This window comes from Uloborus diversus, chromosome 1 (genome assembly GCF_026930045.1).
Source record: "Uloborus diversus isolate 005 chromosome 1, Udiv.v.3.1, whole genome shotgun sequence".
Lineage (NCBI taxonomy): Eukaryota > Metazoa > Arthropoda > Arachnida > Araneae > Uloboridae > Uloborus > Uloborus diversus.
In genome coordinates, this window is record NC_072731.1 from 98,747,387 (window position 1) to 98,758,502 (window position 11,116).

An 11,116-nucleotide genomic window follows, 5' to 3' on the forward strand; every position below is an offset into this window, starting at 1 on the left:
GGAATTTATGACTATAACATGTGCAAAACATTTAGCTAAATATCTGAAAAGTGAATAAATGCGAGCAATGTGGCTGGGCACTTTAAATGAAATTCTAGGCATTACAATGGAAATTAAATTTGCGATGCTCGGTGTGTTCCAGGACGCAATGGCTAAAATGACGCAGTAAATGTCAAAGGCTATGTTTTCAAGACGCTTTGTTGGTGTCACGCTGGATTTAAATTGGTGTTTTTATCTTGCAATGGCAAATTTTAATTAAAGCATTAGTTCATATTCAATACATTGTTTCAAGTAGTTCACAAATTAATAAAAATATGAAAACTATTTTTTGACTCTTATTTTAGCCATGATGCGTTTTTTTAAAGCACTTTTTTCTTAGATTTGACTTTAAAAAATATTTTTTTTCTTTATTCATTGTACACCAAGGTCTCTCAGATGACGAATGTGGAAGGTTAAACTTAAACAATAGGATATGATACAAAATACGGTAGTGTTTTGTGAGGGATCATTAAAACATATGTTTCGGAAACCAATCCTTGAAAAAAAAAGTGTTGGTTTAAACATTAAAATTTTGAACAATAACTTAGCAGCAAAAGTTACAGTACAACCGTTATTTAGTCTTGGATCATTAAATAACATTTAGGCTCTCATAAAAAAGGAAGTCTGGAAAAATACGTCTTCTGAAACCGAATAACTATTACATATATCTTTTTAAAAGCAAACTGTGGACGTAGAATGATGTCACAGTATAACAAGAAACTCAATGGATTATTTCAGAACTTAAATTAAAAAAAAATATCTTAAACCGTTTTTCTTTTTTTTTTCTTTGAAGTATATAACAAAATAACCTCAAGTATCTTCTTAGCACTTTAGACGCATCTGGACAGCTCGATTAACTGCAGCTGACACATTTCAGTAGAGAATAATTGAATATATATTTTTTAAGCTCAAGGGCATGTGGATAAAGTATGAAATATGCAACTTGACTTATTCAAAAGGTTTTTGAAAATTGAAGCAGTTGCAAATATGACAAAGCTTTAGTTATTTTTAATCTCAAGTATTAAAATGTGAAAGAAGTAATTAAAATACACTCTGGAACATTTAAAACAGCGCCCCAAGAAGAAAGCATTGGATTGCAGTGAAATTTAATGTACATAATAATACGGATGAGAGATATACTTGAATCCAAAATCTAGACAATTAAACAAATACAGGCTAAGAAATGAGATAAACACAGTGCTACTTCAGTAGCGAGTTGGACCCCCTTTTGCTGCAATACATGCCGCAATACGGTCCGACATTGATCTAATTAAACGTCTTATTTAGTTCTAAGGCCGATGAACCCCCAAATTTTTAACAGCCAATTTTGAATCGTGCACAGAGCAGCACGGTGACATCTGGTGTTTCAACTGATCCCATAAATGCTCTATAGGGGACAAGTCGGGAAAGCAGGCTGACCATGGAAGAGTCTCAAACGGACTTAAGAAGTCTTGAGCATTTCTACCTGTATGTGGACGAGCATTATCGCGCTGGAAAATTGCTCCTGGGAAGAGATTTAGGAACGGTCCTACATGTGGTTGCAGAATGTCATTAACATAACGCTGGCCCGTTAAGATTCCACTTACCGCAACTAGAGTGGTTCAGCTATCATAGGCTATGGCCTCCCAGACAACTATGCCCGCTGTGCGCGCAGTGTGTCGTGCGGTAGTATGGATAGTGTGGTACCTTTTATCAGGGCGCCTCCTCATCCGTGCGCGGATACCCTCTGATTCCAAAACTAATCGGAATTCATCACTGAGCACCACCTTTTGCCTATCAATGACATCCCACATCGCTAAAACCACAATTCAAATATCACCAAATAATACTTTCTCATCTAATAGCTTTGAAGAAGCCAGCCAGAACTGGGCAGAACATCCAAAATTACAGTGTGCAATTCCGTATATTAGTCCAGAAGAACCTAATATTTCAATCATACAGGAATTTTCACGGACGGTTCGAAAATATGTGATGGAACCGCATCAGCATTCACCCACATCTCCAATAATCAGGTTGTCTACGATTAGTCAGCAAACTAACTGTAAATAATTCAGTTTTTCAAGCTGAACTTTTCTCCATTTTTCACGCTTTACACTATATCGCATCAAAAAATATTATCACGAGCACTACAATATTCTCAGATAGTATGTCTTCTCTCAAAGCGATAATGGACCCGATGCGTACCTCAAAGTTGGTCAAAGACATTCAAACTCTCTACAGAGAAAACCCAAATATAAAACTAAACTGGATTAGAGCTCATATGGGACACTTCGGCAATGAACGAGCCGATTTTTTAGCTAAAACCGTAGCAATAACTCTTGCACATCCATTCGTCTATAGAATTCCTCTGCCAAAATCTTTCCTCAAATATCTCCTCTAGTCTGAACTTCTTCAAAATTGGCAGGAAATCTGGGACACTGCAGAAACTGGTCGGAGAGTTCATGTCTTTCTGCCAAAAGTAAAACTAAAACAACGCTGCAAACATCCAGTTGAAGTACAATTTCTCAGTGCACATGGACCATTTCCATCGTATCTACACAGATTTAAGTTAATTAGCTCACCATTATGTGTATGCAGTCAACCTGGAACTCCTGAACATTACATATTCAACTGTCCTCTAACCAGTTCTTTCCATTGCACTTACAATTCCAACTTTTCTTCTCCAAAAATATTTCACACATTCTATCTCATCCAGTTACACGCAAGAATATCCATAAAATAATGTCGCTTCTCATATCTCAAGCAGATGACTTTAAATATCCAGCCTAAAAACTTTCAAAATTGCCGTTTGCATTGTATTTACCAGCCATCCCAGTCTTATTTAGCTTCTTCACTTGTATATTAGTTCTTTTTATTTAGTTATTTTTAATGTTTGTTATGTTATTATTGTTATTGGTATTTGTAATCATCAAAATTGTTCCAGCGAGTGTCGCTCGTGATCTGTTCTTTCCCCCCCCCCCAGTCACCACATCCGGTTAAACTCTCACCGGGGTTGGTACGGTGGTGATTGGTGAGGTTTAAATAAATAAATAAAATAAATCCCACATCGCTCTGGCTCCGCACCATTGCAGACAGAGTTGTCATGTTTTGTTAAAGGAGTACATGAAAAGGGCGCTTGGACTGCAGATTCATTTCCGCAAGACGTTTAGAAATGGTTCGGGGAACAACTACTATATGTACACCTGCTTGTATGTTGAAACGAGTCACTGTGGGATCCACGAGCGCTTGCCGCACGATCCTTCCATCCTCTCTCCTACTGATCTTCCTGGTCACTCCAGACCCGGTTTTTGCACGTGGGTACAATCTCGTGTCCACTGCCTCCAACAGTTTCTAACAGAACAGTCCGAACGATTCACCTGAGAAGCAACACGGCTCGTCAACCAGCCTGTAATTTAATTTTCTGGCCGATGATCAAACCTCTCTCAAACTCGCTTAACTGTGAGAACCGCTTTCTAACTCGTCTACCTGGCATCCATTGCTCATTAAGGTTCTCCGGCTATCCGGATGTAATTGTAACATTTATAAATCGTATATTGTGCACTGGTTTATACAGCACTTTTTTCCCGATTGCAACAATACTGTGGGTAAACGGTCATGCGCATTGACACCAAACTTGGATCATTTGCATATCAGATTTAATTCTTCGTTTTTGCAAAATTTCGCGATTGTACCTTTCTTCTTTCTTGGGGAGCTATTTTCAATGTTCAAGTGTATATGGAACAGGTTCTGCAATCTCCCGTGTTCCCATGCAGCGACACTTTGGAAGAATATATCACTCCTGAAATAAATCAAACAGCACATTTTCAGTAACAAACTAACAGTTCCAAGTAATATATCATATTGATATGGAATGACCAGCGAATATCAATGTATGCTAAATGATAAATACCGGGCTGTATTCGTTTTTCAATCTGTATCGTGTACGAAAAAAACTCTTAACAACTTGTGTAGTATGTCTAAGCAGGGAAGGGGTATTAAAAAAGATATTTGAAGTGGGAGGCATCCCCTCTATGGGGTAGAAAAACTGCAAATATACTTACTTTAGAAATTGTCTGTAGAGGCAAAGTGATCTGGGATAAGTAAAATAGTTTATTTTGGTTACATAATTCTTCAATTATTAATTCACTTATTTGTTCATTTTAATCTAGTAATTTTTAATTACTTATTTATGTGATCAAAAATATTTTCAGTAACCAAATAGAAAATACGTCATTGGAAGAAGGTACTATTTACTACCGAAGATGGGAAAAAAAAAATGCTTCATTGTATTTTCTTTTTTTACAAAATATATTGTTTTTCTCTTTTTATAATGCAATTTCCAGAAAACTTTTCAAATTTGAGCATTTTGAAAAATGCTCAAATTTGCTAACATAATTGTCAACTACATCTCCAGAAAAAATACAGACATTTCCTATCATCACCAAGAAAGCAAAGAAAAACGAAAACGGAGCTGAGTCGTCCGCATCTCCGTCGGTTTACTTTTGTCGGTAATAGCCGGAGGCTCTTTCCAGAGTTTTCGTTTACTTTTGTCATTAGAAAGAATAACAGAATGAGCCGTACATGATCCAGTACACAAGTCTCCTTCAGATCTAGAACTACTATTTTCGTATAAGTCAAAGAATATCTATTTTTTTCACGCAGCCATCATGATTTTTTTCTTTGCCTTTTTCTGTGCAATCTAAGAGACATTTTTTTTTGCTTAAATATGTCGTCTGAAACCGACAGGACTGATAAAAGGAGAAACAGTTTCTCTTTCTTGTTCGAAGCATTTGTATTATAGGAAAAGTCAAAAACATTCGGTTCAAAGCGCTACACTAAATTTGAGTATCATTCAGAAACGTTTCACAATGCTCCAACTTCCAGTTAAATGGTAAAAAATATTTTAATGTATATAGGGTGTTTATATAGTATTGCCCTGAATAAGAGTATTCATTAAAAATTCTCTTCAAGATTTATATATAGTTACATTTTTAAATGCAAATCTCATCACGTTTCCTCCCATTGGTACAATCATATCGCTGTGTTTCTTTCTGTTTGCCCGTGGTTCCGTGTACTGCGTTAAGTACAGTTGTTATCTATCAACACATCAACCGTTGAAACACATTTATATAACTAACGCATTTCGAGCACTGTGAAGTATTCTCGCTGTTTATAACCTTTTTTCTCTATGTAACCTTTTTACCTATTGTTGTCAGTTTGCCTGAAACGTCTTGACCAGGCAGTACTCGATTCGTTTGGGTTCGAAGTTTAGCACTCTGCTGATTAGGCTACTGGAATTATCAGTCAAGTTGCACTGTACTGCAATATTAGTACAGTTGGCTTCCTGTTTAAAGACTTTCAAGGGACCACAAAAAATCATCCTTAAGTAGAAAACGTCCTTAAATAGAATGCTTTTAACACTGTAATGGACTATCTGGGACCGCGAAAAACCGTCTTTAAATAAAGAAAGTCGTTAAACAGAGAGTCTTTAAACAGAGAGACAGAGTCGTTAAACAGAAAGCCAACTGTTAGTGCACGAAAACGATAATTTCCTGCACATACTAAGAACACATGTAGAAAATGAAATTTTAAAACAAAACTCTTATCACAAGATAATTATCTGAAACAATTTTTGTGAAAGATTTTAAAACATTGCCAAGTTGTTAGTACTTTCCTAATATGGTTATCCATAGTACAAAGAGATATAAGTAAAAGAACTGATCACTAGCCATTCATTTAACTTGATTTGCCTACTTACTTATAATAATGTACCTATTAGTAAGATCACTTTTATTATACATAAAATATATTTCTAAAACTATTTTTTAAAACTATTATCATATGTATTCAAACTCGTCATTTATCATGTGATGTTGGCGTTGGTATCAAGAATTAACATTTCAGTCACCCATAACCAAATCAGATGCGATGCCATAAGCGATTAAAGTGTTTTACTAAAACTTGCTCCAAATTGCGCATAATTACCAGATTCGTCGGTAATTACGAAATAAACATAATTATTAGCATGTTTTCGTATTTTAACTATGTGCATTTGTAGTCATAAGCTTTAACGTACATAACAATTATCGTCTCTCCAACATTTAGTATGCAGGTACAGCTACTGCAATGTGAATTGCTCCATTCATTAGGTAATTCGAAACATCTGCTCGACTCGCAAGTAACAACTAGGGTTTCGAAATTCAGGGGTAATTAAAATGTAGTGCACAAGCAAACTTACAAAGCAAGAGGCTATAGTTCTTAACGGTATTTATACTTTTCTTGAGAAAATAAAAACAAGATAGGGGTGGAGAACAAACTGCCGTTTTAAACGGAGAAATGTAAAACAACCCCTCATGGCGGGTTTTAAATAACGAGTGAGCTTTTGATGTAGCTTTCTTTCATTCGCTTTATTCAGTTTCGAAAACTAGATTTAAATCGGACAAGTATAAGGCAACAATGACAACTAGAAGCGAGACCTTGACCGTGTTTACTTACTTTTTGGTAAGAGGAATTGGCAACCAATTGAATGGGCAATTTTCGAAAAAGTTTGCGAAAGTATTTTAACTGAAATTGATGTCAATAACAAGTCCCCTTCTTGAAAAACACTCAAAAAGGAAGTAAACATTCAATTGTCAAACATTCATTGTCAAGTTTAAACTTCAGCTCTAATGACAATCTGCTTTTTTTTTTCAATCTAGTACTTGTCAACAAAAAAGAAGAAAAAAAACATAAACGCCAAAAAATTAACAACTCCATAAATAAACTTTTAAGACATCCGACTCACGACCTGAAAAAACAATATTTCATTTTATGAAAGAACTAGTAGTACCCGCACGGCTTTGCACGTAGTAGAAAATTGAAAGGTACTTTGTTTAGCCTGTATATTTACAAATAATGGATGATGAATTTCTCGCCAATTTGTTATGTTAACTTGCTCGCTCATGTTACGGTTCCACGCTATGATAATTTGGTAATTTACTCTTTCACATTATGATAATTTTCCCTGTGAAATGTTTTAAAAATTGGAATAGAAAAATAACAAAATCGAATTTTCGAAAAATCGCTTCAAGGTGCACATCCTCATGCTACAAACTAATTCTGCGCCAAATTTCGTGAAAATCGATCAAACGATTTAGGCGCTATGCGCGTCACAGAGACATCCGGACAGATATCCAGACTAACTTTGAGCTTTATTATTAGTAAAGATAAAGATTGCTTCGAATTTTTGTCGCTGCTGCAAATTTATTAATGCTTAAATTATGGCGCAATAAAATGATACTTTAGAGATGTTATAACGCTCCCCCCCCCCTCCAAAAAAAGACGTTTTCTTTTGTGTGCACAGTTGTTACAATAGCTATCAACTAATTACAATATATTTCAATTATATAGCACGTAAGTTTCTTTACCGACTATCAATAAATAATCTTAATGTAAAGCCCAAATCTGCAATTAAAAATTTCAAACACGCAATTTGGAGAGCAATAAATCCATCAGCACACTATTTTTTAGAGATATTGTAACGCACACACATATATACAACCCAAATTTAAAATATTAAAATATCAGAACTGTTTGAATAAAACTTGTCCCGATCTGAAAAGTTGTAAATACATTTCAACAACTTTTCAGATATTATTTTAACAACTTATAGATCATTAACAAATTGGGAAAATAGATTTTTTTATATGGGTCAAAAAATTAGAATAATGTATTCATTCTATGTGAATTTTAAAAAGTGGCAAAAATATTTGCATACCTGTTTACCGATAGTTTGTCACAAGTATGGAGCTTGGCACCCGGATAATTTTACCCTCTTTTAAATCCTTTTACTCCTCAAAATAGGTCGTCAAGATGATAAATAGGAAAAATAACGAAGTGACATATTGTATCATTTCTTAAAGTAAGAAAAAACTATCAAACTCAATTCAAATGAACGTTTTACAATCTATAATATGTAAGGTTTTAAAGTAATATAGAAGGACTAACCAACTAAGACGTAACCGAAGTAAACGAGGTAGAAAAATTGGAACACCTGGTTGAAATGAACCCAAATTAAAGTAAACCGTCCAAAAATATCGTTGAAAAATGTTTTTTACGTCCATAGGTGTTGAAAAGTATGTATAGTTATCTTGTCCACGCCAACTACACTTGAACGCTTGCATAAACTGCAGTTTTAATTGCGGATCTACGAAGTAAGACCAAAGATAAACAAGAAGCAGAAACGTGCACGACTCTCCTGGAGGCAAGAGAAGCTCATACATGAGCAATAAGGTTAGAAAAGTATTATATTCAGTGATGAATCATTTTTTTGAAATATCTGTAAACAAAAAAGGTCTTCGGGTTTGACATTTAAAAAGAAAAGCGTATGAGAAATCTTGTGTTAGATGTTCTCTCCAATTTCTCACATCCTTTTTGGTTTGTGGGTGCATGAGGTATCTTAAAATAAAACAATGTATGTTTGCATTGTATGTACCTTAAAATAAAACAATATGTGACTTCAGGTGTTTATCAATAATACTGCATGATACTTCATCTGACGCACAGCAGTGACATGGTTTATCTTTCAGCAAGATTCTTCTCCGTTAAATCGACTCATCGATTTGAGACAGAAAGAGGAATTTCCGTATTAAACTGGTCAAGCAACTCTATCAATCTTAATCCCATCAAGAATTTGTGGTACAGCTTAACCACGAAACTAAGGTGGATGACCTTGAAGCAAAAACATTGTTTGTATCATTTGCAATAGGTTGTTTGTTATTATTTTGGTACAGATAGGCTTAGCGAGACCATGTCTCTTATTATTTTGTACTTTCTGGCAGATTCTACGTATTACAAATGATACAAATGATGTTTTGCTTCAAGGTCATCCACCATCTATCCGCGGTCAAGCTTTACCGTCAAATGCAAACAAAGCAGTTCAAGACATGGTGTCCGCCAGCAAAATTGAGCTCATTGCCGCATTGAAGAGGATCTGGAAACAGTGACAGAAGCGATTAACGCATTCTAGCATAGATATTGTTTCTTAAGAAACTGTTTTTCCGCCTTTAATTTGAATATTCCACTTTTTTGACTCAATGAAAACCTTCATCACTAGAAATTTTTGGATTATTCTAAGATTCTTTTTAACCCGGGAGAAAGTGCGCCTTTCATTCAAACACGGAAGCGCGCGTGGAGTCCGCACGGACCCCGAGCACCTAACTTATATTTAAATCTAATTTTAAAGTAATATTTCAAGTTAGTATGTTTATTAATGAAAAATTAAAGATATTCTACCTTTTAAAATTCAGTAAATATCTTGAACACATTAAAGAATATACATACATGATGCAAATTTAACTTCCGAACCTTGCTTCATTTACAGCTCTATTTTTATTCTTCTTTATCCATGCAGAATTTACAGAGGTTCAGTGTGTGTTCTTTGCACAAAAACTGACTTTGTTGTCTAAACCCGTAACGTTCTCGAAACTTCAAAAGTTTTTCGTCAATCGTGACATATTCCCCTACGCAGTAGGAATCTCGACAAAGTTTGATAAATATTTCAAAAATGCTTCTGATTGCCGCAAGTTTAACTTCTTTTCGTCGTTCTTAACCTTGTATTGATGTCATCAAACCTCAAACATCTCAGGATAAGTAAAAATCGTAGGTACGACATTGTGGCAGGAAACATTTCTATACCTGTTCCATCTGTAGCCCATAGGTTACAAACGTTCAGGTGAGACACTTTGTGTAACCCACACAAATATAGAAATCCAAAGACCGCTCGAATTTAAATTTCATCAGTTTCTTTAGCTTCTCTAGCTCTTGAATAATCAGACGATATTTGTTTTTATATAAATGTTGGTGATAATTATGATTTCATTAATAATTTCTTCACCTATAAAAATATCCCAAGTATCATTCGGTGTTGATTACATTCTTTGCAGCCAGTCTGGGTCCTGGGAGATGCAAAATGATGTTGTGTGCACGTGTTCGAACATTTGCTTTTAATTTTTCTTTCGCTCATAATGTAGACTTATCTTTTCCAATAAAAACGCCCTCCTAGTGTAGAACTAGCTCTTGTACATCAGAATATTCATCAAATTCTGATTTTGAATCGTGTTCACTTATATTTTCATGATCAGAACAAATTTCATCATCTGAAAAAATATCTTCTTCGCTCCTCAGCTTCCTTCAAAAGAATTCGTAGCCTCTCAATTTCTATTTCGTACAGAGTCGCAGTGGTGAAGCTAAAAATGAACGTCCACTCACGGAGAGTAGCAACGATAAAGTGCAACTATCTGACTCACGCGATAACGCGCGCGGGGTCCAGCCGCCCCCCCAAGCGTAAAAAACCCCTTTGTTAAAGAGGAAATAATGCCCTTAAGAATTTTTGCCACCGGCTATGAGTAGAGGGGTCTGTAAAAGTCGACTACTGAAGAGAATGACCTTTCGAGGCCAATAGAAAAAAAGAAACTCCATTTTCAAATTGCATGGGGTCCATACGGACCCCGTGCGCGTTCTCTCGGGTTAATTGAGTATATTTGAAATGAAATGCACACTTTAATGTCTAAGAAAGGAGCACGTTCATTTAATTACCTAATTTGCACTTATATTTGGTTAGAATAAACTTTTTTTCAAAAACTGAGAAGTATTCTAGTGTTTTGAATTTGGGTTGCACACATGTGTATATATATATATATATATATATATATATATAGACATAAATTCATACCAAGTGGTTTTTTCCTAATATTGTCTCCGTAATGTTGGTATCTAAATATGAGACAAATATTTCATTATTATGACATAACCTGAGGCCAACTTGCATCGACCAAGTATAAGTATGACCCTAAAATCGGCCAGCCAAGAGTTCGCTTTTGTGTTCTTCCGATGTGGGGAAATGTTTTCTTCTTAGCCTGCAATATTGCGTCCGCTGATGTTGATGTGTCAATAGTACGACGTCTCTCCTTTCATTACAGTTACGTTCAACTAAATAGCATCAGATATTTGTTATTCGAAGTATTTCTTTTATCTTGATATCAGTACTTTATGTTGTTTGAGAAAACGAAAGTGAGTTTGAATCTAGCGACTCAAAATGGCTCATTCAAATATTAAAACC